Below are 27,417 nucleotides of genomic sequence, written 5' to 3'. Positions count from 1 at the left end.
GCATAACTCAAACATCTGGCCTTCATCACTCAGTGCCTGAAATCTTTCTGCATTCCATGTGCAAACTGCACCATGTCATGCAATCTATGTCTACTCTGCTGCTGTGAAGATAATTCACTGCAGTCTACCAGGAAAGGCTAGTCTCTTCTCTTATTCATGACTGCAATATGTAAGTAATGCAGCAAATCACTAGCTTTGCAGTTGTTTAATCGCAAGCCAAAATACTGGAACACTGGACACTTTTAAAAAAAAATGCAGACAGGTACACTGAAGGATATGAATATCGGCACAAACTTTAATGGAAATCCATCCAGTATTTGCTGACTTATGAATTTTAAAACCACATACACCTGTACATCATTGTGCTGGTAGCACTAGAGGAGAAAGTTAGGGATTGCCTGCAGATGCATCTTCTGGGAGAACAATGAATGTCAAAACCTTTTGGTTTTTGGTTGGTTCCTCACTGAAAATGAGGAAACATTTTATTCTGGGAGAAACAAAGTCTCAAGTATGGGTCCTCTGGGTAAGGAAATGGCACTTGTTAGCAGATTATCCTGTTTTCCAAAGATTTTGCATTTATTTCTGAAGGAGCAATTAAATGTGAACACCTGACAAAGGACGTTTGTGATTTCTACTTTATTTACTTTTGACAGCTGTGCATTATATATATGTAACAAGAAGGTGGGCCCAGATACACCTGTAACTCTTTTTAAGAAGTCATGCTTTGACAGAAAAAGAAGAAGAATGAATAGTTCATGTCACGTGCACAAACCTTGGGATTCTACACCCATTCCCAGCTGGGATTTACATACTTTTTGGACTGCAATTCTGGGAAATGGTGTAACGGATTCCAGGACAGTTGATATGGAATAATAAAGAATGCAACATCTTTGCATTCGACACTCAGTAAGTATGCTCCACAAACTCTCCACTGAAGGCTGAACTGCTTCTATTTATACTACAAATGGGGGAAAAAAGAACAAATGAGGCGCTCATTGTTGACCCTGAATGATCAACGTCCTCCGCTCTTGTCCAAAAAGAAATTCTTCCAATCGTTAACTGCTTACGTCATTACTCAAGCCGGAGAGTTGAGGGCTTTATTTCTGTTAACTGGATCATAAAAACATAGCAGGACAACTCCCAGGCTGATGAAGGCTCACTTTGGATTATAATGAATTATTTCATTGGACAGGCTCTCTGAACTTGTATTGTGATGTTCCAGTATGGAGCTTACCTTCCAGTAAGAAATTCATATTTGCTCTTATGTGCTTTCTGCATAAATTGGACTTTTTGACAGTGAATAATTCCTCTAAATGGGATTTAATCATGCAGCCATTCTTAGCTGATGGACTGCAAGTGTTCTGTATTAGCCACGTGATAGACTGGTAATGAGTCCACAGTATATCCTGCATTTTGCCTAAAGATGACTTGGACGGACGGATTTAAATATGGATTTAAATGCAGCAATATTGCTTCGGTATTGTTTCAGCGATCTGCTCTGAAGTCTCTGAAACTCCAACTGAATTTGAAATTTTAAACTAGATTAATAACATTCATGAAAACTATCAGTTGACTATTGTTTGCTTTTAATCATCAATTCAAAGTTAACTCTGCGTGAGACCTGGTAGCTCGATAAACTACGAATTCTTTGCTCTGTACGTAATAGGCTGTTACTTGGTGTTTCTAATGATTCCGTCCTTACACAATGAGGACAACAAGCAATGTCAGCATTGATTATAGTCAACCATGATGCAGACGATTTAACTTTCTCGGCCAATCTCAGTCTGACTGAGTATGAATTTCACTCCCTGATAACAAGACGCGTAAACAAACAACTGCAGAAACGCAGAAGCATTAATATCCGAAGGTTTCGGAAATCAGACTGCCCGCAAATGATTCCTGACAAAGTATTAAAAGTACAAATTTTAGACGATCGGCATTTATAGGCCACACGTGTTCAGACAGCTCATCTGCCATCGAGAGCAACTAGGGGTTCAGTGTCCTGCCCAAACCTGCTCCACCACCTGCTCCACCACCTGAGCTCTCTGAATAGGCCAGAACTGCTGGTTCTGTAACTGAAACCACCCCCAACTTATAACGAGCGTTCGTTCGACTGCATTTAAGCACCTAAAGATGGCGGACTGTGTATAAAAGTGGCCAAAATTATTCAACGTCATATTTCTGTCCAATATTTAAAGTATGAACGTTAATTGCATCTTGATCATTTCTATCTCATTCTAATTGTACCCTGTATTTCATAGGAATATCAGCAGTGATTTAAACTCTTCTTCTTTTTTACATTTTCTTCCTTGTTATACATAATAAATATTACTGTGATTTGCATACCTCTTGTAACCCGCTGTCCCACTCAGCTGGTGGGGCAAAGGGTGATCTTCACTGACCTGATGAAGGTAATCATAAGATAAAGGCTGAGAGCATTTTAACCCTGAAGCAAAGCAGCCTTTGACCTTATAAATACAGTATCACTGCAAAGCTACAGTACATGTATACCCAGAAGCAAGTAAAGTAAAACTGGCAACCTCCGATGCATGGATGTATTCTCCAGGGACAGCTTGTTTTCTTCACCGTCTTTATGATTTCATTAGCATGGTGTCTTCTTGGCATATAGTCTTAGAGGATTGAAGACCTTCTGAACTCACTGCTGTATCACTCTGGCCTCCACCTACACACTTCCACTTGTTTTGCACCAAAGCACAGTTAAATGCAGGAATAAGATTTCCATAAGCTGGAATATACTTGCTGTGTTTGTATCCCGCTCTCCTTCTAATGCCCATGTTTTAACCTCATACTGTGAGTACAACAAAAATAATTCAAGGTAGAGTGCACACTTTTTAAATTATTTATGACTTCACTGTAACTTATTTATATTTGCTGGAAAATTATCTATTAGTTAATCTAATTGCGTTGAGACATGTGAAAGTCGTGTCCTCTGAGTCATTCTGAGCATGTGCAAAGCCTGCTCTCTGCACATATGGTTAAACAGCACAGTTTCTGCCAAACAGAATTAGGAAGACTTTCTTACCGACGCTTGATTCCTCTCTTTCTCTCTCACTCCCCTCCTTTCTCTTTCCCACCCTCTCTTTACAGCACACAAGCTCACAAAGATAGCATATACAGTATATGTGCTCAGGCATATGGGCTCTGGAGAGAAATATATACACAGAATAAGGGACAGATTGTGGTTATTGATTTTCTTCGACGGGAGCAATTTTCTTAAATCCTGCGAAGAAGACATGCCACTTTGAATCATTTGTAAATTTGTAAAATAACATTTCACTTATTTTTACTTGTTTTAATGGTGTACGGCATGTCAAGTCCTTAGCTAAATCTACATCGGGCATAGTGTGTATTACAATGGTACAGATCTTACTGATGGTTTGAGAGGTGCTGACAACACCGTCTGCAGCATCCAATCTGTGGCAGCTATTAAAGAAACACCCAGATAAAAGTTCCAGGTGCTTCTGTGCAGCAACGACATGTGTCCGGTAGCTGGTGCGCAGCACTGCGTTGTGACAAAGCTGCGCACAAACAGGAGTGGCATGGAAACAACCGCAGGCTGAGTTTGATGATTTGGTTTGAGTGCAGCAAAGGCAGGCAGACCAGTAGCACAGGCAGTAACAAGATGGCGGCGGTGTGCAGCAGCGAGTGTAGCAAGCTCTGTCCAGGGAGAGAAGAGACAGAAAGACATAAGCGTAACCTACTCAGGGCACGTAAGTGAAAAGTATAACAGTGATTTGGAGCCAGCCTGTTCCACAGGGTGGGGTGGGGCGGGCAGAGCGGCACCAGCACCTACAGGAGCACTCATAGGTAGAGGGGGGTGCGAGAACAATGGAATGGCTGCCTCCCAGACAGAGCTGCCGTACTGCAGTGATGAAGGAACAGGAAGAGGGGGGGGAGGAATGGCACAGGAGGTAGACACACCTGCTCCTGCTGCTGTTGGAGCAGCTAGTGTAACAACCAGCAGACAAAGAGTAAGCTGAATTCAAGTCCTGCCTCTCATCTAGCGATCAGAGGGCATCTCAGGACTCAGAGTGCAGCAGTGAGGTCACAGCGTAAGGGGTGAGAGCAGGAAATGGCTGGTGAAGAAAGATATAGAGCTGATACATCTGCAGTTCCCAACATATACTAATAACTCACATTAGACACGTTTATTCACATATTTAGAGATAAAAAAAAGTTTTTAAAAAAACTCTCTAAATTGATGAGATTTAAAGAGTTTTACAGTACAGTAAGTGCACAGTGTATGGTTTTGTAACTTACAGTATCAGCTCTTTATTCAGCACCTTTAAATCCACATAAACCTCAGGGAACTGTTACCTGCTGCTTCACTAAATCACTATCGATCCAAATATCAATAGTATTGATACCAGTATCGATGCTATTGCGCTGGTATTGGTATTGATCTGATACCAATACCAGCGCAATAGCATCGATACTCGTCTCTATCCTCTACGTTCTCTACGTAGCCCGCTAAATTGTGTTAAAGAAATAATTTCTTTAGAAATATATACCTCAAACATGCACTATGAAAAATGTGGGAACCTTTTTTGTTGACTGTCATATCTATTTTATTTAGAGCCTAAAGCACATTTAAACAACAGAGGTTGACGCTTCAGGGTCTTCAAAAATTTCAGAATGCATGAAAAGCTGAAAAGGTGTGTTTTACTGCGTTGGATAATTATCGTGGAAAGTAAAAATCAGACTTATTTAGTGGTCATTAAAATGCATTCAGAATTATCACATTGAGGATTCTTCTCATAAATGATGACGCACTGCTCTCCCCTCCACAATCTGCCTTCATAGATTAAAAGTATTGGTACTGTTACCGGCAGTATGCGGCCTGTATTTATTTGGCGCTGGATCAGTACCAACATTTTCAGTATCGCACAGCACTACTGCTTCGATTAAATTATAATCATGCATAGAGGACTGGTTAAAAAACATGGTGTGCCTACAACTGTGGGTGAATGACACCAGTCAGATACAGTGCATACAGTATATAAATAAATAAATATATATATATATATATTTATATATGGCAGAAAACACTCAAACACTCTACAACTAGTCATCTTTCTTCCTTCCTTCTCGCCGCCTGTCTAAACTAATCTTCCTTTCCATGTTTGTGCTGAACAAGGTGAACACTGACACCATAACCTACTGCTGCAAATGCACTGCTCCATGCAGGAATCCCCACTAAACTGAGAAAAAAAAAATCACATTACCACATTTACATTTAAAAAACAAAACCTGAAGAATAAACAGACTCCCAGGAAAAACACTTAAAAAGTTCATGTTTGCAGGGTTCTAAGAAACATCGAGATGTGATTGAAAAGTGAAAGGTGAAAGGTAACCAACCTTAAGACACATCCCTTTGAAAATTTGATCCTATTTCAGACTAGGAATTGATCTCCAAAGACTGGGACTGATAGACAAATAAACTCAACCGCACCTTTCAAATTCAAAAGACTTGAGCTCACCAGCAGAGTTGAGCAGAAACAAGTGTCGATATGTAGCACGCACACCTGAAATCTACTGAATGTGCTAAAATAGTTTGCTGATTGCAGAGCTACAGTCAAGGATAGATGTAGCACCCAGCATTATTATATAACATATTTTCACCAAAGCACCGTTAAATGTGGATTCACAGTGGGAAAAAAAGGGAGTCATTTAGTAACTGGTTTAAAGGTGAACCACATTTAGCTTCTACATGCTATGCAGGCATATACATAACATTTCCAGGTTGCTATAGCCCAAAGTAGCAGTCACAGGACACCTAGGACATGTATGTATGTGTATCTTATTGCAACTATACAATCTAGTCATCTACAGCACTTTCACTATTCAACTAGATTTTAAATGATGAAATCCTAAATAGCTGTGTACTATTTAAATGTCTTTTAGACTTGTAAAGAACAGAAAATTACTCAGTAGTTTTATATGCATAGAAATATCTTTTCAATGCCCTGAAAAGACATCTTTTCATCATTCTCTTTTCAACTAAGTTTGCATGTGAAGGAACGCTTTTCTAAGTGTCTTTTCTTTCCCTCTGACCTAAAGAAGCTACTCTTACCTTTCATGTTTTAAAGTTGTTGAGACGTCTGTCAAAGTTGTTTTTTCTGCCCCTTTTCAATCAGTTCGTGCTGGGTGAGGTGTGATCATATTTGTACAGTTATATTTAGTCCAATGGACGCCCATCTAGGAATTAATTTGGATCAAATAGATGGACTAGATGCTCAAGCCTGATTTTCATTGATTGTTTTGGGGCTAAATGAAGGCCATGAGTGGCTGACCAGATGAGCTCAGAAAACAACGTCCATGTGCATCCAGTGTGTGGCGGGCATATTCTGTAGACACATGGGAAATCACAGTGTTGGGATAATACTGAGAATAAAAAGTGTTTTCTTATTCTAAACAAACTATTACAGAGAAAACGTCCTCAATATATGGAGCTGTCTGCAGCAGTGGATTCAAGTTAACAAAAGATAAAACATCTTCAAGAAATCAGCAAGTCAGATTTTACTCTACAGGGTAGTTAATTATTTATCAGCATGCTCTGCTTCTTTACCCTCATAGAAACTTGGCTAACTTGCATCACATGCTGCTTGCATCCTTACTTCCAGCTTCATCCTCACACAGTAAACTGAAACCAGGCAGAGGACAAAAGCTCTCAATAAGATATGAAGTGCGTGACAATGCAAATGAGTTGCACATTTACAGAAGTCATTGCTCATTAAGAGTGTTTGACCGCATAGTAAAAATGCCCGATTTAATGAATCTCAAAATTCCTCAAGGATGCTGTATGGACCAAAAAAAAAGAAAAAAGGCTGCTGCTAGAGTCAGAAATGGTGAAACACAGCTTCAAATTAAGGCTCAGAAAAAGAATCGGAGCTCAAAGCTACCTGTCCTTCAAGCACATAATCACATCCCATCCACGCTAATGAAAGAATGAGGACAAAACATCAAACAGTATCCCGGTTCAAATGCTGCTGAAGCTCCCTGGAAAACTTGCAGCAACTTCACAGCGGGTGAGGAGGAGGAAGGAGATATGCAAAAGGGGGACATCCAAGTATGAATAAAAGGAGAGGAAGAACGAAGCCGTTACTGCGTTCGCCGATCGACTACGCAAACAGACGCACGTTTGTGCATATTTTGACACAAAGGATGTTAGTTATAGAAAACATATAACATAAGAGGACTGTATGTTAGTCCTCAGCAGTTTGATACCTGAAGTTGTCATGCATGCATCAAAGCAGGGAGCAGTTCTGCCACACTCATCCTACTCTCCAATGATGCCCATTAAAACACAGAACAAACTATATAAAAGCCTTTTAATGCACCTGAGAGCCGCTACAATTGTGCTTTCATCCATAGCTGATGAGGGGGTCACCTTATGACATGCACGCCAAGGTGTCTTACAATTCCCACTCAACTGTGTAATTCTGTTTTGCACCATTATCTTCACACTCGCTTGTAACAAGAAGAGAAAAAAAACAGCGGGCCGAATGCATATAAGGGTAGGTATCGATGATATAATAGAAAAAGGAAGACGATTATTTTCATGAGGTCAAACACAAGTGTACTGAGCTTTCAGAGTCACGCTCTCACTAGTACTTTGTGCTGCTCTCAAGATAAGGCATGAAGAGCCTGTGGATTGAGTAGTGAAAATAAAATACCCTAAAGCACTGACTTTCATTTTGCACTTTGCTGTGTGTTCAAGTTATGCTGTTTATATTATAATTTTCCTCCCCGCTGCGTATAAATTACATTTATTTTGTCAACATCATGTTTCTTTAAATGTATGACTATACGGTTTATGACGCAGGGTTAAACAGCGAGGTGCGGTTCTTGTGTGGTTTGTCTATGCTAGCATGTGCAACATTAGTCACTGAGGGTGTAACCTAACTCACAAATTCCTCATTCATTCATTGTACCGAGGATTTTGTAAATGTGGGTGTTTTCACCATGTCACCCCACCTCATCTGGACGTCCCTCCATCTCAGTCACATGTCCCTTATACCCACATTCCTCTATCTATCCCACTCCCCCGCCCTTTCCCCCACCCAGTGCCCTGCACACTGTGCCTGCCTCTGGCTCTCAGACTCTCAATATCCTGAAAGAAACCCAATGTTCGTACTTTTCATTCCCTTCGCGCTTTATTTTTGCACTATTCGTGGCTCAAACGAACCTTATGTCACCGTGTCTAGTTTTTAAAAATAAATAAATAAATAAAAAGGCAAAACTGTTCCTTCTTCATCGTGCTTTGTGTCTTTCCGCCATGTTAAGCCTTTTCCTTTTTTTGTTCTGAGTTAGAGATGTGTGAGTGCCCCTCGCAGCTCCCAAGAACCCAACCCGTGCACATCACAGCAAAACGTCACAAGTTAGGGTCTCAGGGAATGAGAGAGGTACAGCTTGCTCTTTTTTTTTTGGTCTGGCCTTTTCTGTGCAACGTACAGCAGATCATCTGCTGCACGAGCACTGTGGCTGAGACTGAAACAGCTCCCTCTATCCCTCGATTTGTGCGGTGCTCTACCTTAAGTCTCAGTTTTGCCCCTTAAGTCGAGTCTGGTCTCGGTAAAATGCACAACCCCACCATGCGTTAGCATTTAGCTCATCCATGATCACATTTACAAACAAAATCGTTATATATGAGTCAAAAGATCGATATGCATCAGTAAGCACACGCTGAAAATGTAATATAAAACCTAACCATATATAATCTTATGATAACTGAACAGACTCATGCTGTGCACACTGTACTCTAGCCATACACACCCAATCAGAAGCACTTTACCATCACTAATCATAAGGATAGCTCTGCCACCCTGTCACAACCTGACCAAACCTAGAATAATAATCTGTGTAAAACATCTTTGATTTTTTTTCCAAACCCCGCACTGTGAACGCATACAGCAGCAGCAGCAGCAGCAGCCAGATGACTACAGCAGCAGAGACTACAAATTGACGCCACTGTCTCACGCTGATAAAAATACACCCTTAACACTAAAAAAGTCCAAGCTCCTTACCACTTACTCCCTCTATGCCAGTGAGATCTCGTGACATGCCAGGCTTGTCAGTCCTCTGAGACCGCACCTGTCAATCATGCCGCCTTGACTTTATGGAGGGAAAGCTCATTTGTCAGGTCGCAGAATAAAATCTGACTACCCACAAGATGAAGAGGAGGAGGAGGAGGAGGAATAAGAGGCTGGGAGGAGCGGTAAGATGAGATGCAAGGAAGGAGAAAAGAAAAAAGAAGAAAAAACTCACCCAGCTGACCGAGGTGGCGGAGGCTGCCGCAGTCTTCTCTGTACGCCTGTGCCGGTCAGCCTAGCAAAGGGAGAGAGGATGTAGCAGGGCACAAATCGGAGAGAGAGAGGGGAGAAAAAAAATGAATGCTGGAGAGAAGAATAGAGGAAGATTTTAGTGCTGCTAGCTCAGGCTTTGTTGAATGGATAATTCGGGCTAGCACATGAGCCTGCTCTAGCAGATTGCTGCCGTCTAGCCGTCTGCTGCTCAGACATGCAAGACTGTACCATGTGCAGCCAGAGAGAGAGAAAGAGAAGGAGACAGAGACATGAAGGGAGAGATGGCAGGGAGGGCAGATGTTGGGTTAACGATTTAATGTAGGTGAACATGGGGGAAAAAAGAGAATAGAATAGAAAAGCAGTGAGGGTGACTGAGACAACAATACATTTAGTATTACAGGGGAAGGAAAAATGCACAATAATAAATCAAAAACAATCCATGAAAAAGAAACCAGCATAAGAATTGAAAAAATATTCTGTTTAGCTTGGGTCCAACAGTAAAAATCACAAAAATAAACAGCAGAACCACAGCCCAGTAATGTTACACGTATGCTGACTAATACAAGAGAATAAGAGCAAATGACAGGAAGCCATACAGAAAGAGAAAAACAGGAGTTTAGAGAGTGATAAAGTAATATTTTAACCCCCCAGACGTCTGATTTTTAACTAAAAAGAGCTCTACTGCACTAAAGCGCATATTCATCGCCCCGCACATTCAATAATGTACAATCTCAGCTTTCCCCAAAGCTTCCCCCATATGAGTCACAGCTTTACATGAGAAATCAAAAACAAGAAGGATGTTCAGGTTACCGGCAGAATTTGGCAGATCTGGTTAGTAGCTGTGAAAAAAAAAAAGACTGAGACACAGTGTGCCAAAACAGCGACAGGAGTGAATAATAGGAAAAAATGTGTAACGCCTGTTGCTGTAGTCCCTCTGCCTACTGCTGCTCAGCCCTTTCTCCATGTGACACTACTACCCATCTTTTTCTTCCTCTGTCTGTCTGTCTGTTCGTCTCTTGGCTTCATCTGTCTCATATTTTCTTTCTGCACTTGATTGGTGCTTTAGTCTCGCTGTATCACACCTCTCGGCCTGTGTCTGTGCCTCTGTATTTTCTTTCCCTCCTCTGCCTTCCATGCTTCATAGATTGCAGGCTCAAGTCCCCAAGGCTGAAAAACTGAAGAGCCTCTGCTTGCCCCTTTTTTTTCTGTTTGTTACATATAGAATCAAAACGGCAGTAGCAGTGTGGGAAAGGAACTAAATATCACCCATTCATTTCCCTCCCCACAGCTGAAATTACACAGACAAAAGGCCTAGTATATGGAGAAAGAGAGATAAGGGAAGGTAGAGAAATGAGGGAGAGAGACGTGAAGAGAACAAAAGCATACAGTAGCACAACGAGAAGGCAAAGACAGTCAAATAGGAAGTCACAGTTTTATCTTACAATGTCTCTTTCAAGCTCCTTTTTCATTTAAGGCAAACAAAAAGAAAAATCCTGCTCCAGTAGCATGTCCAGTATTCTGTTCCTGTGTCTCTCGCCCTCTGTGTCTGTGAGTGACTGGGTATTACAGCGTGCGTTTCATGGAGAAAAGGAGGGTGGGAACAAGAGAAAAGGAGGGAGCAAGAGAGAGTGAACGCACCAGTTCAGGGAGCTTCAAAGGAAATGTAACTGGAAGCATTGTGGTGTGTGTGGTGGTCTTATATTTTATCAGTATTAGTCACTGTAAAGCAGTGGAAAAGGCTTGTAAAAAAAAGGGGGGGGGAAGACACGAGACAAGATGGTAGGAAAGCGAGACAAATGGGGAGCAGAGGGAATTACCAGGGTTCTTCTGACGGACAGCGCACAATAGGCTGAGATCAGTGACAGCAGAAAAATGGCCTGTGTGGTCTCAACACTATCGCCCCCCAACCCTTTCCCCCTGCTGGTTTAAATAGGTCATTCTTTTATTTTGAAGTCAATTTAAAAATAATAAATCAGGCAGACAGTTCTCACTTCTTCAGCTCTCATTTACATTTTGCTGTATTTCTCTCTGTATCATTAGAGCCTCATTCTTTTCTTTCTTCTTCTTCGTTTTTTTGAATCGAAAATTCACTTTTAAGGCATCTCTCCTTGCTCGCGGACATCACATGTCACGATGTCTGAAAGGCATCACGTGTGCTTCAGTGCGGCAAAGGGTCCCTTCATTTATGCTCAGTTTTACTTCCACCTTGTCTTCGCACACTAACACGACAAGAGTCAACCGGGACTATTTATAGAAATTTCCAAAGAAGACAAAAAACCTGCACAGATTCCACAGCGAGGGTGGGCCGTGTGTGCTGGGTGGGGGGTCAGTCAGGGAGAGCTCCTTTATGCCTCCTGCTGTATAATGTAATGCACTACCACATGGCAACAACAAACCACCGAGCACAGAAAGAAGTGTGAATACGCTTTTCTAGAAGAAGGGCGAGGGGGAGAAAAAAGTAAGCAAGGATAATTAGGCACAGTGAAAAACCCAACAGTCGATTCACGTTGTATCTACTGTAACTGAATGCTTGCGCTCTTGCAAAAGCTGCCCCGTACCAAGGGCCCCTTCTTCATTCTGGCCCAAAGAGCTCCTTACCCCACCTCTTTCGAACCCGGTGGCCTTAGGACAGAGAGCATAGAGTTTAAGTGGAAACAGTCTTTCATCATCATGACACTCCCCGCACTACACATCTGTACACAGCAGCATACCGCACTACAGGAGTAGGATACCATCTCTAACCTAGCGGCGCTACATCCAGTGTCTAATGTATATTTACAGTTCAGGCTTAACAGATTACGTGCAAGTTAAATACTTTTATGGCAGGACAACTAAAAACTGTTTTTTACTCATAAAGATCCATATTTCCCCAAACAGTTAAAACAAATTAAATAACAACACTTTCATTAATTTCTTGTGTATGCATAGCTGGCAGCGTCTATTCCAACACCTTAAAGTGGGAGTTTAAAAAAATGTAGTATCCAACAGAGATCAAAAGTATGCAACGAAAATATGCCCGAAGAGCAGATATAGGTCACACGGTCTGAGACAAAGCCCGAGAAACTGAACACAGCCAAAATTAAGAAGTAATTCAGCGCATTTCTAAATTGCAGTCAGGAACCTAGATAATTTCAGGGGCCTGTGGTTTTCTTGGTTTGAAGCAGTGAAAGTTGTTACTGGCTGTTTTGATCACAGCAGTGTCTTTACCACATAGCTGCGCAGAGGAAGTATATCGTTTTGGTTAAGTGAAAGTGAACTTTGTGCATAATTGGCCGCCAAGACCTTGTTCTTCCCCTGCGGCTGTATGGTGTGTTTCCCTTCAGTGACATCTCCTTCATTAGAGCGTCCCGCAAACATCACTGCAGCAGCATGCTAGTGCTTTTCCTCATATTTTGAAATGATTTCTCTTTGCCCCCCCCTCCCTAATCTGTGCTGTCATTGTTTCAACTTTGTTTTCCAAGTGTCAAACGAGATGCAGTGTTTGCCATGTTCATGCAAGTCTTTAGCAAAATATCTTTATCTCTTCCCATATCTGCTTAAAGGAGAAAACGAAAAACCCCAAAACAACACTTTGAATTAAACAGAAGAAATTTCAGTGTATTAAGAAACAGACACAAAACCACCTGACAGAGAAGCTGTGTTTACAACCAGGCGATAAAACTCTCATACACAAATATTGCACAGATGTTGGCATTTATGAAATAATCCATCAGTGTACAGATTGTGTGGTGTTTCCTCAGGGAAAGCTAGGAGGCTGTACAGTTATCTCCTGTGGTGTCACTCTGAACTATACAACCTACTACCTCAACCTGCGGAACACTGGAGGAAGCTGCAGCATGGCTGCCCTGTAGGGCCGGGCGAGCAGTTCAAAACTACCACAAGCAATGTAATTTTATTTTACCAGAAACTGAAGAAAAATTTCACCAATAAGTTGTCCTCCTTACTTAACTGCAACACTGACGTAGAGGCCAAAGATAGTCTGTCATGTACAATGTTGTGACACATCGTCATTTAGCCCAACCCACAAATTTGGGTGGGGTCACTGCATCGAGGCGGCACACGTGGGATAAGTTTGGTAGAGAATATCCTGCATCCTAGGATACAGGGTCACGCAGGGTCAGTGCTGTTTAATTGTGGGAATCAAGGATTAAGAAATGCCACTCTTTATGGTTATCCAGTCAAAACCTGCTTCCAAAATAATTCCAGTGATCTAGTCGCCTTTCTTAAAAGCACTGGGCAGATGCTGTTTTTACCAGGAAGACACATACCTATAGATACGAGCTTGTGCAGCCAGTCACCACAAGTTCGGATCTACGGGTTCGTGGCAGCTGGCATTAACACTTTGAGAGCGGATAAGAAGCAGAGAAATCAACAAACATTTAAGCAGACAACTCATTCTACTGTCTGAAGCTTTCAGCTCCACTGATTCATCATAGCACTCCTCTTACTGGGTGTTCAAACCACAATGGACAACACTGTAACGCTGATAAGGCTCAACATGGCACAGCTTTCATTGCATGTAGGTCTTTCTGCAACTAAAATATGCATCGACATTAAAAAGTTTAGTCTATTTCAGCGATATTTAAAGAATGAATCCACGCGTTGAGTATCAATCCTTTCATGTATTTTTCACTTCTTGTACTTATTAAGATTGCTTCAGTGTGGGGATATACAATGTGTCCTTTTTAAGCATCTAATAGAGATGAGCGTGGAAATTAGGCCATGGTACACAGGACAGGCCGGGGCACATGACTGTAATAGATGCGGTGTTTGTGTGTTTACCCCACTGATCACATTCTTTTGAGGTATAATTTTGAAATGTCAGAATAGTATACTGTAAATAGTTTTACATCTGAACACAAGAACGCACATCGCTAGGAAATATTTTACTAAAGAAAATGAATTTGCACTGAATAAAAAGGCATATTTGCGCTGCACGAATTTTATGAAATATCACACTATGATTAAAATAAAAACAAGTACCACGTCTCCAACAGAGCAGAAAAAGCAAATGCTACAACACATCCAGCACATGCAGTTATATATTCTTAAATAAGACAAAATAAAGACAAAATACAAATCACATTTAATCGCTCCGCTGCCAAATACAAAGTATTTTTTTTATTATAAAAATAAAAGTGATTCTTATTTGCAATGACCTAATAAATTAAATTCAATAATGCAATTCTCTGGACCTTAGAAAATTTTCTGGAGAGAAAACATAAAGCGAACACCATCGAAAAATAAGCAAAGTTTAAAAAAATAAAATAAAAATCACGCACGCGTCACATTGTGTGGGTTAGACCCTATTTTGAACCGCTTCCACAAAAAGAAAACTGTAAGTTTCGTAAATCGCCAACATACCAGTAAGGCATAAGCTGGACCTGGTGGTCAAACGTCCTCTACACTCAGATGAAGTCAGGCTCGAAGAGAAGTGTAGGCCAACGCTTTAGGAGAAATCAAGAAACCTAAAATAAAAATGTAAAAAAAAACCAAAACAAAACAACAACAAAAAAAGCAGAATGTAAATCATCAGAAACTGATTGGGAACAGAGCAGCAAGTCTAACATTCACAGGGAGTATACACCCGTTCACACACATTCCCAAAACCACACAAACACGTGGTGATCCAAGCACACCCTTAAAAACACAAACGACTAAAAACTATAAGAAGCACAACAATAATAACACTAATAGCAGAAAAAAATACGCTAAATCACAACCGAAAGTAAGAAGAAAACATCCCCTTGTTCTCTCCTAGTTACGCACTCATAACCCGTTGTCCAGTCCCCATTTTCCGGGGTACAAAAACCTCAAATCGGCTTTAAAAAAAAAGGTACGGCAAGAGAGAAATGGCAAAAGGTTGAATGCGGTAAGATGTGGATGAGGAGGAGTGGCAGCGCAGGGCTGGCTACAGAGAAAGTGGAATTTCTGACCAAGCAAAGGAAAGGGTGGTGTTTTCTTTTTTTTTTTTTTTTTGGTGCTTCATTCTGCTTGGCTTTTTTGGATCCCAGCAGGATCCTTGGCTGCTGCTCTGTCTCTTCTTAGCGCTGCCAAAATATGGACATATCCCTTTGTCTTGAACTCTGTTACATAAAAAAAAAAATCAAATTGAGAGATGAGAAAACATGACTTTAAAAAAGAAAAGAGGGATTGGACCGGCCACCAAAACTACAGCGCAAGTTATTAAAGAAAAGGAAACAGCATGAGTGAAAAGTGCACAGCAAGGAGGAGAGAGGCTTAGCAGCTGAATTCAAGGGAAACGAAAAAAAAAAGGAAAAATTCATTAAAAAATAAAAAGTCGAGATGGAAGGGTTTTGTTTTCGCGTCAGAATTTTTTCTCTGCAAACATAATATCTCCCAAAGTGCAAGCTGCAAAGTGTGTCTTCTCTGCTGCTACAAACACAGCAGCCGAAACCTTTCTAAAGCTATGCCACGTAGTGAGAGAGGGAGAGAGAAAGCAGCCACTTTTTGCTCTCTCCAAAATGGCTGAGGGCCGGGAGAAAGCGGCTATGAGCAGAGAGGAAGAGAGGTGCTCCCCGTCCTGCACAGGGGTGGGCTGGGCGATTCAGCGAGCATCTCTCCCTCGTTTCCCTCTCCTCACTCGTGCCCTTTGTCCCGTTAGCCGTCTTTCACACCGGACGAATGGCGTACAGCTGTGTTGTCGGTCCATTGGAAACTCTTTTCGGGCCACCGTGGGGAGGGGAAAGCTACAACTGTAAATGAGTGAGGTTCATGTGGTTTACTGTTCGTCGTGCACATGCTCGAATCCTGATGCTCTGCAAGTTGTTGCTGTTTTTTTGTTGTTGCTGTTTTTAAAAAAATGCTCTCAGATGCCTCACAGGACAGGTGACTTTTGCTCAACCACTATATAATTTCTATTTTAAAAATATGCGCATATCAATAATGGATATTTTATTATATTACATAAATTCAGTGTTTTTAAAAACAAAATGTAATCTTGTGCTATATTCTCACTTTTATCGTCTTGAATCCCAAATTTCAAATAAAAACATCACTGATTATGTTGAACAGTCTCCTCTCGTGACTATTTGAACTCAGCACCACTCTTGACGTCACAACAGTACAGTAGTTAAACAGCATGGCTGCTGCAGTCGGTAGTACTACATTTACATTTGGGTATTTCTAGTGGAGTATCTGAAGGCTGTTTACTGGCTGCTTGCAGTCACGATGCATAAAAAGCACGACCTATCTGATATAAAGCCAAAATTCTACTAGAAACATTCAAAAGGGCAAGGGATTTTATTTTCCAGACATCATATTTAATAACCAAATTAGTAAAGATGCTGCAGTTATTTTAGTGAAGCCATCTGAAATTTTTCCGGGTTAAATCTGTACACTTGTTTTTATCACTCACAGCAACAAGGTTTTTCTCTCATGCGTCTCAGCAGATGCGCGTCTACATTTGTTTTACACAAATCACTAATCATACACATAATATACCCAACATAAATCTGAGGGACTGACCTCCCAGTGAGGTCATCTTCACCAGCACTGGAAGAACCATTTCAGATTTTAAAATGGCTGCCTCACATTCTTGCTGACTGGAAGCGTGTTCAGTGAAGCTCATACCAATAAGCAACCACCCAACCAAAGTTTCCTAAAGCAAGAGATTAGAAAAACAGCAAGATGCTGCTGTATCTGACCCTGACCTCTGCAGAATAAGCTAATTTAAAAGCAAAATTTAATCTGGTAAAAACTGCACAGAAAGCCTGAGTATGCGGCATTCTTAAAAAAAACAACAACTAACACACACACACACACACACACACACACGGATCCCCTCCATGCATATCAGCTTGTTAGTGTTATGAAAAAGGACAAATGTTGGGTTCAGGATATTAACTGCCCTGGATACTAGTTTTGCCACAGCATGCCAATGGGCTGCTGTCTGCTCCATGGTCACCACTTGAATCTAAATGAACAGATTTGACTTTCAGGATATTGCCAAGAACCCTGTCACGGTGCCGACACAGAGAAGGGCCTCTCCAAAAACAGAAGGTTGGAGAAAACAGAGCGACCGACATGGGCATAACCCCAAACCTCTAACAAGGTAACCCCTTAAAGCCACTCTCAGAGCCTGGGAAAGTGGGGAAGAGAAAGAGGGCTGCCAACAATAGGCAAAAAATCATTACCAACATTTTTCATATGGTAACATTATGTCAGTGAATGCAGTGACAAGTGTGCTGCATAATCCAGGTCTTAGACACATAGATTAAAACTGGATTTCATTGTTTTAATTAGATTTTGTGACCTTTTAACTGTCTCCTTACAATACGTGCCCTTATTATTGTCCTGCTGCACCGGTCTGTCGGTAGCCTCTTTGGATGCTGTACATCCAACCAACTTGTATTTTCCACCCCAGGAGTGAGGCTTTTATTAATACATAATGACCTTTTTTAACACTCTACTATAATGACATGCTAGCTATAGCTCTTGATACCCACTGGGCTTAAAACACCTTCAGCATTATAATTGGGGTGTTACTACTGAACCTGTAGGATTGTTGAATCAAAACTTCACACTGGTTTTCTTTTCTGTACTTTTACTGAATTGTGCATTTTTTAAGACAGGCCCTTAACAGGCTGCTGGAGTTTAATCTCATTATGAGCTTAAAGTATGTAAAATACCTTAAAATGCATGAATATTTACACATCACAGGGGGTATTTATTACTCAGATCACTCAGGATCATGATGCACTGTTTAAACTGTTATTGCATCCATGTTGTAAAGCCACAGCATTTTTAAGATAAGCTGCAATATTTTTATTTGGAAAGAATGTGCTGATAAGAACACTGAGACATGAACAATACCACTGCTACCTTTGAATTCATAACATCAGTAGACTGAAATGTAAACACGAAACTATTCTGGGCTTAATACATTATTTATAATATGTTTAACCCATTCAAATGTTTAAAGGGACAGAATTATATACTGTGTATTTTGCAAATATTGATATGTGGAAGATTACAGGAAAGGCAACATCAATAGTTCACTCTCACTTGTTTTATTACTTCATTGGTAAATGTCTAATCATGTTAAGGCTATGATTCACAGTTGAGTCATAGCTGTGTCTGTGATAAAGAAGTTTCTACAAGAACCTATATATCACCCTAAGTTACTCCTGTTACTGACACTAAGTGACTTCTTGGCAGCTAGTGCTTCCCACAGTAAAAGGATGGTCCAGTGATGTCAGCCATGATTCTTGTCTTGTCTAATAGCATTATACATAATAATGATCCTTTCATGAGTACCTAAAAATAAAAAAGTATAATGGGTGATTTTAATTTTTTGGGTATAGCAGTCAAAATATAAAATAACCACCCACTCCAAATGTATTTTCTCATGAACTTCCACAAACGTGCAGTAACACCTGTGAAATCCACCAGAGTTTAGGGTTCAGGCTGAGATTTTAGGTCAAATCTATATATAAAAGTGAAATAAAAACAATGTTGTGTAGGATTTATAATTTGGTTTGGTATAATTGTTAAATACGGTTACAGAACATACTAAGCTTACTCAAGTCAAGTCATGCAAATATCATGTTTTAAGCCCCCCAAATGTTGTCTTTTTTGGAAAATTATTGCTGGTTGAGTCAAATAAAAGCAGATAAGGGCATTAGATACACAAGAGGAAGTTAATAAAAGTTAATAAAATAGCTTAATGATTAAAGATGTGCAGACGATTAAGGAATTCCTCATAATTTTCATAATTAAAGTGTTTTATATGACAGTTTTTTCGACATTTGCTTTACTTAGTACCCACAAAAATTAACTGTTCGTTCTCTGCTTTTGTGCCTGTATTTTTATTGTTTTTCATCTTTGAAAAAAATAAAAACTTTAACATATTTAGCAATAACTCTACTTAACATCACTAGGATGCATATTTCAGGTGTCCGTGAGGACGGCCTTCATGGCGAATTCATCCCCATAATCAACCCAGTGCAGCAGGATGAATGTGGAAAAGACGCACTCATGCAGGAGAGAGCAGGATAAAGAACCAGTGGGATACATGAGACAGCAGCAACATATATTTTTTTTCCTATATTTTTTCATTCACACTCGTACATCTTTGCTTCTGAATGTTGCAGTCCAATTTTTATATCTTTTCCCCCTTTCATCTCACCCATTTCTTTCAATTGCTTGTCCCTCACTGTTCCCTCCTCTCGCTTCTCCCATCAAATATTCTGCTCACGCACAACTGCGGCACCCTTTCTCCAGTCCTCCCCATTAATCCACACCACAGACATCTTGGCCCACTGTCTCGTCTCTCTGTCAATGTGCACTCAAAAGTCTCAAAGTCTGGGCCATTTCAGCAGAGAGTGCCTGGCCGTTTTTCGCAGGCTATGAGGCCTACTGTTGAGCATGCTTTTCTACTGTACAGGGTGTACCGTGCAGACAGGACATCAAGCACTCCCCCTCTCTAAATATGCTAGAAAATGAAGACGACATCCCAGTGAAAGCGCAGGTCATATCAGGACAGGTGGCAACATAAATATAGCATCTATTTACTTTCATCACCACATAAAAACTAGTGGCTTGTTGCAGAAATGTTGGTGATATGTGGCTTGCTCTGCCCTGTTTCAGCCAGTTTCTAACACACTGAAGACGTAAGCTTTAGTGCAGAAAACTCAATTGCTGTCACTGGAAATAAGTTTATACAGAGTTTCGGATTTGTGATGGACTGTGCAAAAAAAATGTTCCTTCATTTGTTTGACTTTACTGCCTTCATAGTGCGAATCATTCAAAAACAAAAACAAAAAATTGTTTAATTTGCACTTTGGTTTTCACTTAACACATTTAAATCAATGCAGATTATAAACTAAGAGCCTTTGAAATGTGACATTTTCACATTCAGTGTTATTATTATTTTAATAAAAGGTTTTGACAGATCTTCAGTTGGTGTAATCATGGTTGTACACCAGTGTTTCACCATTGTATACGTCAGCCAAAGCAGAACTGAAAAACTACCCAATGTGGCTTCTTGAAGATGATGTGCAGGAAGAGATACAAAAAAAGAGCAAGCACAATGACATAGCAGGGGTAAAGGCTGTAGGAAGAAGAAAAAGATGTAATTACTCTATTAATTACTTAATTTCTATTCATCTGAAGGATCCACTGACTTGAACTAATCACTTTAAGAAAGCAGCCAAATGCTCAATATTAACACATCTTCTGTGACAGGAAGAAGAGTGTGGGGCCTGTGAGGGGGGTTGAAGAAATGCAAAGATTTGCAGGGAAATTAAAGAAAGAAATGCTTTTAGACTCGCAAAAGGAAGGAAGCAGCTCAACGTGGACAACATCAAGGATAAAAACTCATGGAGTCTGATTTCTTTTTTTGCTACGTGAAGTGCACTTGTTCCTCCCTTTAAAGTCTACTTTTAACTGGCAGCGCACTGAAGCAAAATGAAGACGGATAGAAACAGCATTTTGAGATATTCCAGAGTATAAAAAACCCTGGCTGGATATTGAGTTTACCCCCTCCATTCTCCTCTTTTTCAGAAATAAGGGCTCAAGTTAGATTTTACAGCGGAGCTTAGAAATAGTACACAGCCCCTCATCAGCCACCCTCCTCTTTTGCCGTTTCTTTCTTTCTCTCACCCTCCACTCCTGCCGTTTCAGACCCTCATTTCCCTGCCCTCCTTCCCCTTCTTCCCCCCCTCCTCCCTCTCTCTCTCATTCATTCAGTTTAATTTTGAACTCTGCACTGGGAGACAGGCAAAGAGGGTAGCTCCATGGTTACCTGGCACCAGGCCATCTCATTACACTGCCAATTGATTCTGGCCTGCCGCCATGTCCGCTGCCTACCTCCCCCACGCCCCGCACCATTTCTGCACCCCAGACTGTCTGCAGCAAAAGGAGATTTCTGAACACACAGGACAGAACGAGACAAACAGCTTCACTTACGCACATCAAACTTAACTCGCATGCATGCACCACCACATGTATGTACGCACAAATGCATACCTGCTCACAAACACACACAGCAAACTAAAGATGGGAAAATACATGTGCGTATATTTAAATATTCATATACCGTTGGCCTCCACACAGTGTACAATCGGAGTGGCTATGAGAAAAAAAATAAAGTCATAATCTCATTACTTAGATTTTTAAATCCATGTGACTAAAAACTAAACATGAATCTTTATTTAATCATAGACAGAATCCTCTTTCTAAATTCTGGTGTTCGCAGATAGAAAGACTTGAACTGTGAGGAGTAAAATCTAAATTCACAAAACATTTAACTGTCAGGAGTGATACTGCAATTTATAACAATAAATAATCGCAACTTTGGAAAAACAAATTAGTGCAGCACAGATGTTAAAAACCAAAGAACTAATTTAGGAAAATAAAGTCTTCAAACCTGGTTGACTGGACAAAGTGTTGTCTGACACACTGGGGTGGTTGAATTCACCCTGACTGCAATGACTTGGAAGTATTTAGTGACATTTCTGTGTTCAGTGCAGTCAATGGAAAGCCAGAGTAAACCTCTTCTTAAAAAGCAAGCATTTTTATTTAGGTTTATACCGTAACTATAGCAAAATCCAATGAGTAACATTAACATTTTATACAGCTAAAGAAGTGTATCTGTTTAAATCTTGTCAGTCAGACATTTGATTTGTTTGTCTCTGCTATTTCAAATTTTATAGATGATCGTTAGTGTTGCTACATCTCATGTCTCACTGGATATTCATTTGCATCTTTGAATTTGAAGAATTTTTTCAGGAACGATGTTTCCTGCTTAATGTGATACTAGTTTCCCCAATCCCGACCAATCCAACAAGTTAGACACATATATTTTAAAAACATGAGCATGGGAATCCAATAAAAAGTCCTGTATGGGTGTGTAAAAGCCTTCGTTTGGGTTTAGTAATCGCCACAAATCTTTTGTATTTGTACGACTTTAAACCGCACCTTTTAAATGCTTGTTGCTAAATTTGAGTGTGATGCTTGTTTGCTTGGTTACTTCCATCTGAGACATATGCAGTATCAACTTAAACACTGCTGCTGAAAAGAAAGTCTTCCACAAAGATTGCATCTGAAATCAGCTGCACCTCTGCAACACATACCAGCAGGAGCACAGAGTGACTGACCAGGCGTTCTCTCAGGCATCTCTAAGTACTTTGTTCATCTGAAGGACAGAATTTCAACACGAGTTTAAGGTTTAACACAACTATTGCTGTCTTTTAAATAGTATCCCTTTTTAGGACACACTCAAAAAATACTGTAAAATATCACTGATGAACGTCTCAGACGACCACATTTTACAGCAGTTTTAGACCAAACAGAAACCTTATAGGGTGATCCAAATATGTAAAGCAGCTGCTTCGCATAATTTAGTGTAGTTTGGAGCCAAAGAAGTCGGGATCGATGTTTAACGATTCATCTTGCCCTGTGAGAGTTTCAGTAGCAGAGAGCTTGCTGGCAGTTTCACTGCTGAGACTTTGTCATACGCAGCATCTGTCTAGGTGTGACTCAGTCATAGCTTCCTGCTTCTTCTGCTACTGCTGGCAGATGCCAGGGTCATGGCTTCTAGCTCATCAGGGATTTGAGGGGATCAGGAGTCACTGGGATCGTAGAGCCATATGACAGTGTGTCTACTGTGCCTTCAGTATACTCATATTTAATAGCCATCCATTCATGCCCTAGTTTATAATGTAAAAGAGTGATTGTGCCTGTTTTGTATTGTAGAACAGTTCATCTGAAGTTGCCCAACATTGTTGGATAGGTGATTTGTAACTGTGGTTTCTGGCTTTCCTGGTTTTACAGTTAAACCCAATATAAATAGCTACATCTCTAAACACGGGGTGTAGCTATAGCAGTTTAAGACAGCTCAGGCAGACAGCATCCTGCACCACTTACTGCATCACCCCCTTTCTCAAATGCTCCACCCCCGCTTTAGCTGCCCAACTTAGGATTTTACAAGGCATACCTACACCCAACATCCACCTGTAGGTTCGGTATACACAGAAACTGAAGTCACATCATGTATGCTTCATCTACAGATTTTAGAAGTTATCAAAGCACCATCCATAAGAGGAAGATAAAATATCATTAAATGAATTGAGTTAATTATACCTTCCAATATAACTAGGTATATTTTTAGTCGTCTTTATGCATCTTTATAGCTACTGTGAGTTGTACTGCCATATCCTGATTAATTTATCACCTATTATTACTATTACTAAAGTGTAATCAAATCAGTCGACCCTAAAACATCTGCACAAATCGAACGGTGCTCCATTCATTATAGTAGGTTTATGCATTTAGTTGTCAACAGAATCATTCAAAAAACAGCTTACTGTTAATGCCAGCACATTCATTTAACCAGCTTGTAATCAAACTTTTAAGATGTGCATATTGCAAATCTTATTTTTGTGCCAGTGCTGTGACCTTGGTGATTTTTTTTTTGATTTTTTTTATTCCAGTTTTCAGCAGTTTGGTGAATTCATGGCTTAGAGACAATTCTTGTCTCAGTAAGGAATTCTAATGGCGAGGAATTCTAACAAACCAGATGCTCTGTCCAACTCACGGGGAAATATTTTAACAAGGTCTAATGGGAAGTATCCTTGTTACTTTATGCTTTCACAGCCGTAACTGGCAAAATCTTATCTTCCACGTTACTACAACATCCCCACAAATTCTTAACTGATGACATACTGAGCAATATACTTTTGTAAACAATACATTTCAGGAAAGCCTCAAAAAATACACATTTTTAATTCATAATCAACAGCTTTTGTTTGATATCAGTGGACTCATGATTAATTTAACTTCACATATCGAATATCATCTGTCTTCTGGCCATTTCTTGGCTGCTGTGCACTTACAATTTGTGTGACTATGCACCTTCAGGACAGGGCCATCAATTTCATGGTAGCAGGTGCCACCCACCCATCCATTTTAACACTGATAAGGGCTCCACGTTTGCAAGCAGGAGGAGAGCTACAGCTCAATATGAGATAAATGTATTTAAGAAATACGTAATGTATCTCAAAGAAAATTGCACCTGATTTCTTTAAAAATGCAAATTCGATTCAAAAGTCATGATGCACAAGAGCCCTTTGATTGAGATTTTCATGGGGAACGTGAAAGTTGTTATAAAGCATCACAAACGCCTTGTGAATACTGCACTGTAGGGGTCTTTCTTAAACTGTCCAAAAGGGAAAACAAAAAAATATTTGTATATTCCAGATATTAACATGAAAAGATGCTGTGGAAGAAAAACATCTCTCTTCAGGATGTATGTTTTTGTATCTTTTCTAAATGATTCCTATCAGTTGCAGAGTACATGCTAAGCAGTCGTCGTACGCACTGTATTATATTGTTTTACCACATCTGTTCTACCAGATAACACTGTTATTGATGACTGTGGTAATTTGACTGTGTGATGACTGTAGCCAGAAATAAATAAAGAGAAGCCAGTATAAAGACTTTCCAGTGCGAGTCTGTCTCTTCGAAAAGTAAGGATTAGAGATGGGCCTCCCTACTTCGGGGCCCCTTTCCTGTACATGCACACGGGTTGTTTAAGGACACAGTGAACCAGGCTACCCGATCTAGGGAAGGGGCCAGGGCAGGGGGAGCAGTGACGGGACGGCCAAGTGGAATAAACTTTCATGGAATCCAAAGAGCTCAAGCTGCTGGCTTAATGCTAGTGGGAGTAGAGGGGACTGGGAGAGGGAGAGGATTGGCTGATGTAAAAAGAAAGGGAGGAGCCACTTCCTCAGAAGGGAGAGAGAGATTTATGGAGTCCGACGGCAGCAGGGAGAGAAAAAAAAGGACAAAGGTGCCGATGAATACGGGGTTAGCAAGTGGTTTCCAGTGTAACAGTTATTTAAAGTAAAGGTACAGTAAAGATGAGAGGCACTACAAAGCATCTCGGGTTTAACCCTTAGGAAATCTGAAACACAATATTCAAAAAAGACAGGCATCCATTTAGATTTTTCCCAAACAAAACTCCAGGCTGTAGCTCAGAGCAGAAAATATTTGGGTTGGTCCACTTATAGACGGTAACCGATCACACCTGCATTCCTGGGAGAAGGGAGCTGCCAACAGACATTCTCCTGTTGCCCCCCTCGCACCCCTTCTCCAATTTTCTCTCCCCTTGTTACCTTGTCTCCCTCTTCTGCGTTCCTCTCCTTCTGTTGCTCCCCTTTCTATATGAGTGTGTCTGGGTCCGGCTGGAGAGGCTTTGTCTGTGAACATTGGAGCCCTGACTGGCCCACGGGGGCCCGATCCATGAATACCCACACTGTGAGAGCCACTCTTTCACTTCACACCACTTTCTCTACTGGAATGCCTGAGCAGTGAGGTAAGAAACACACACACACACACACACACACACACACGGAAACAGTACAAGCACACATACACATTTTCTCACTTTCTCTCTCCCCCCACCCCCTACATGCGCACACATACGCACATGCACTATACTTTACACACAAACTGAGTGAGTCATGCAGTGATGAAAAGCCACTGTTTTGTGTGCGAACCCTCTCACCCTGGACTAACATCCTGAGAGCCTTTCTCCTTCATCGGTCCCTGCCAAGCTCTCCCTCTAATTAAACACTATTGGGTCCAATAGCATTGGCCCAGTTTCCCCAGGACCATGCCCCTTCCACAGCTCATAGATGTCCTCAGCCGTGTAGAGTCTATATGGAATCTGAATGACTGTGGCGATTAACAACTTCTCAGGATTTATAATTCCCCACTTAATGATGGGATGGCCACAAGTCTCTTGCCAGCTTTACAGAAGGACCGGCCTAATAGATCTCCATCTGACATGTAATATTGTGCGAAAGGATTTCAGGAGACGATTAAGTTGTTTGATGCATTTTCTTTTAAATTAACAGCATTACTGCTTAGAATGATCCCATTTTATCCACGGAAAACAGAGCAAACATTTTAAAATCTGCTAAAGTAGTCTGATTTTACACTTTCACCTTATAACATTGAAAGACACGACTATGCAATTTATATTTTGGTATGGTCCCACAGTGAATATTAAAACAAACAATCGAATGTCAGCTTTAATTTAAGGAATTTAACAAAGATATCACCGGTGTTTAAGAAGTAAGCCATATTTATACACCGTCCCCTATTTTCAGATAAAGTAACTGGAAAGTTGACAAGCTGTTGCATGGCCAGGTGAGGCCTGGTCCCTTGTTATCCCAAGACAGATTAAGGATATAAAAGATATGGAGCTGATTCCAAGTGTTGATCTTGCATAGTCACTGGAACTCTCAATATGAGATCCAAAGATATACAGGTGTGACAGAAGGAGGCCGGATTAGGCTAAAAAACCAACATAAACTTATCAGAGAGGTAGCGGAAAGTTCAGGAGTGGCCTTATCGTCAATCTCATATATGCAGTGGCCAGCTCAGCAAAATGCAAAAGCATGAAAGACCACAGAAAATGACTTTAGTGCTTGATATAGAATTATATCAGGAAAAACAACTTCACGACTGAGTCGAGAACACTCTCAAGGAGGTAAGTGTATCACTGCCAAGAAGAAACAGCCATTGGGTACAATCAAGAAAAAGAAGGTCAGATTAGACTTTGTCAGAAAACATTTGAAAAGACACTGCACAGCTCAGGAAAATATAAATTGGAGAGTTGAAACCGATATTAATTTGTACCACAATGATGGAAAGAGAAAAATTTGGAGAAGGAGAGCAGCTCGTGATCCGAAACACACCGCATCATCTGTCAAACATGTCAAACATGCTATGGCATGGGCATGCATGGCTGTGACTGGAACCACACCAATAGTGTTTATTGATGATGTGACTGCAGATAGAAGAAGCATCAGGGTAAATTATAAAGTGTACAGCGCAATGCTCTCTGCTCAGATTTCGCCAAATGCTGCAAAACCGATCAAACAGAGCTTCACAATGCAAATAGATAATGATCTAAAGTTTATAGCAAAAGAAACCCAAGAGTTTCTTAAAGTAAAGAAAGATAATATTCTCCAACATTCAAGTCAGTCACCTGACTGAGGTCAGTGAGACGCACAGACAAACAGAAACCCTTTACTACAGAGGCGGCTGTAGTGAAGGT

General features: G+C 40.6%; 1 long non-coding RNA gene across 1 annotated transcript in view; it reads right to left on the bottom strand.

Moving 5' to 3' along the window:
* Nucleotides 1-277: 277 nt before the first annotated feature.
* Nucleotides 278-27,417, bottom strand: part of LOC120734206 — a 28,123-nt gene continuing 983 nt past the window's right edge. Inside the window, exon 2 of the long non-coding RNA XR_005695980.1 lies at nucleotides 278-27,417. This is a non-coding gene — a long non-coding RNA (uncharacterized LOC120734206).

The sequence above is a fragment of the Simochromis diagramma genome, unplaced genomic scaffold (assembly GCF_900408965.1).
Source record: "Simochromis diagramma unplaced genomic scaffold, fSimDia1.1 OVJJ01000216.1, whole genome shotgun sequence".
NCBI lineage: Eukaryota > Metazoa > Chordata > Actinopteri > Cichliformes > Cichlidae > Simochromis > Simochromis diagramma.
This window is presented reverse-complemented; position numbering and strand designations above follow the sequence as displayed.